Here is a 3,342-nt window from a genome sequence, read left to right as displayed (position 1 = left end):
GGAGTAAATAGGATTATTCCTGACTATGAGATTGGCCACACAGAGGAGTCTGAATGCTGATGCCTGAGTGTAAGGGGCATCATACCAAAGATGACAGAAGACTGGTATATGCGTGAGGTACTAATAAAAGGTAAGTGTGACCAGGACACAGGAGTGTATGATATTGGCAGATGTGTTTGCAAAGTGGGTTGATTTGGAGAGAAGGTTGAATGAAGCATGGAGGGTAAAAGAGCTGTGGTGCAGCAGGAATGATACTGGTTAAGCCCACCGCTTTTATTTATGCCCATTGTAAGAATGCTTGAAGCCAACAAGCGTTTTACCCTTTAAGAGATTTTGTAAACTTTGATGCTTGTTGCTTCTTGATGAGTTCAGTTATCCTAAACTGGCTTCTTCTGTATTCCTTCTGCTATCGTGAGTGGGGAAGCCACTCCACCATCAATGGCCACTGTATCCTATACTAGCTGAAGAGCCCGGTGTTGCCTGGGCATAGTAAATATCTGTGGTTAGTTATAGCACCTCACTTCTCTTATTTTCCCATCATACCTCTCATTTTCCCCCTCACATCTCTCATTTTCTCCCTTACACCTCTCATGTTCCCCCTCACTCCTCTTATTTTCCCCCTCACTCCTCTCATTCCCCTCCAACACTTGTCATTTCGACTTCACATCCCCCCTAACACTTGTCATTCCGATCACTCCACTATTTTCCCTCACTCCTCTCATTTTGCACTCACACCTTTTCATTTTCACCTCACACCCCTCATACCTCTCATTTATCCCTCTGTATATACATGTTTGTAATCTCCCTTATATATAGTATACACCTGTATGTCATCTCCTGTATATAGTATATACCTGTATGTCATCTCCCCTGTAAATAGTATATACCTGCTGTATGTCATCTCCTGTATATTGTATATACCTATGTGTCATCTCCTCCTATATATAGTATATACCTGTATGTCATCTCCTGTATATAGTATATACCTGTATGTCATCTCCCCTGTATATAGTATATACCTGCTGTATGTCATCTCCTCCTCTATATACCTATGTGTCATCTCCTCTTTTACATAGTATATACCTGTTTGTCATCTCCTCCTGTATATAGTATATACATGTGTCATCTCCTCCTGTATATAGTATATATGTGTGTGTCATCTCCCCTGTATATAGTATATACCTGTGTGTCATCTCCTCCTGTATATAGTATATATCTGTGTATCATATCCTCCTGTATTAGACCTCATTCACACGTTATTTGGTCAGTATTTTTACCTCAGTATTTGTAAGCTAAATTGGCAGCCTGATAAATCCCCAGCCAACAGGAAGCCCTCCTGTTGTGAATTCTGTTGTCGGGCTCCCTCCTGTGGTCATGAATGGTACTTCGGCTGGTTCTGTCCATGGACTTCCTCTGGTGGGTGTTTCTGAGTTTCCTTCCACAGGTGACGAGGTTAATTCGTTAGCTGGCTGCTCTATTTAACTCCACTTAGATCTTTGCTCCATGCCACCTGTCAATGTTCCAGTATTGGTCTAGTTCACTCCTGGATCGTTCTTGTGACCTGTCTTCCCAACAGAAGCTAAGTTCCAGCTTGTATTTCTTTTGTTTGCTATTTTTCTGTCCAGCTTGCTATTTTTTATTGTTCTCTTGCTTGCTGGAAGCTCTGGGACGCAGAGGAAGCGCCTCCGCACCGTGAGTCGGTGCGGAGGGTCTTTTTGCGCCCTCTGCATGGTCTTTTTGTAGGTTTTTGTGCTGACCGCAAAGTAACCTTTCCTATCCTCGGTCTGTTCAGTAAGTCGGGCCTCACTTTGCTAAATCTATTTCATCTCTGTGTTTGTATTTTCATCTTTTCTCACAGTCATTATATGTGGGGGGCTGCCTTTTCCTTTAGAGAATTTCTCTGAGGCAAGGTAGGCTTTATTTTTCTATCTTCAGGGCTAGCTAGTTCCTTAGGCTGTGCCGAGTTGCATAGGGAGCGTTAGGCGCAATCCACGGCTATTTCTAGTGTGTTTGATAGGATTAGGGATTGCGGTCAGCAGAGTTCCCACGTCCCAGAGCTCGTCCTTTATTATCAGTAACTATCAGGTCATTCCGTGTGCTCTTAACCACCAGGTCCATTATTGTCCTGACCACCAGGTCATAACACCCTCCCCTCTGGCAGTATATATTAGCTCACACATACACATAATAGACAGGTCATGTGACTGACAGCTGCCGTATTTCCTATATGGTACATTTGTTGCTCTTGTAGTTTGTCTGCTTATTAATCAGATTTTTATTTTTGAAAGATAATACCAGACTTGTGTGTGTTTTAGGGTGAGTTTCATGTGTCAAGTTGTGTGTGTTGAGTTGCATGTGGCTACATGCATGTAGCAACTTTTGTGAGATGAGTTTTGTTTGGCGACATGCGTGTAGCAACTTTTTGTGTGTCGAGTTGCATGTGACAGGTTAGTGTAGCATGTTGTGTGCAGCAAGTTTTGCGTATGGCGAGTTTTATGTGTGGTGAGTTTTGAGTATGTGCAAGTTTTGTGTGAGGCAACTTTTGCATGTGTTGCAACTTTTGTGCAAAGTTTTGCGTGTGGAGAGTTTTCCATGAGGTGAGTTTTGCACGTGTGGTGAGTTTTTGCGTGAGCCTAGTTTTGCATGTGGCGAGTTTTGCGCGTGGCAAGTTTTGAGCGGCGACTTTTATGTGGCAAGGTTGGTGTTTGTGTGGTGAAATGTGTGCTGAGGGTGGTATATGTGTTCAAGCACGTGGTAGTGTGTGGCGCATTTTGTGTGTGTGTTCATATCCCCGTGTGTGGTGAGTATCCCATGTCGGGGCTCCACCTTAGCAACTGTACGGTATATACTCTTTGGCGCCATCGCTCTCACTCTTTAAGTCCCCCTTGTTCACATCTGGCAGCTGTCAATTCGCCTCCAACACTTTTCCTTTAACTTTTTCCCCATTATGTAGATAGGGGCAAAATTGTTTGGTGAATTGGAACACGCGGGGTTAAAATTTCGCCTCACAACATAGCCTATGATGCTTTCGGGGTCCAGACGTGTAACTGTGCAAAATTTTGTGGCTGTAGCTGCGACGGTGCAGATGCCAATCCCGGACATACACACATACACACACATTCAGCTTTATATATTAGATATTAAGTAGCACATCACCAACACCAATCAGTACCCCTTACTCTAAATACTTTATGCACTGTTTCCTCTGGTAGTATGGAGTACTCTCCTCTGTTTTCAGCTGGCTTGTTGTGGAGAGACTAGTGTGTGAAGCTGGTAGTAATTTTACAGAAATGCCGAGGGGACAGGAAATAGAAGTAACCAAATATGAGGGAATAATTTTTT

Source organism: Ranitomeya imitator, chromosome 6 (genome assembly GCF_032444005.1).
Source record: "Ranitomeya imitator isolate aRanImi1 chromosome 6, aRanImi1.pri, whole genome shotgun sequence".
Classification (NCBI taxonomy): Eukaryota; Metazoa; Chordata; class Amphibia; order Anura; family Dendrobatidae; genus Ranitomeya; species Ranitomeya imitator.
The sequence above is the reverse complement of the archived record's forward strand: the minus strand, read 5'-3'. Positions refer to the sequence as shown.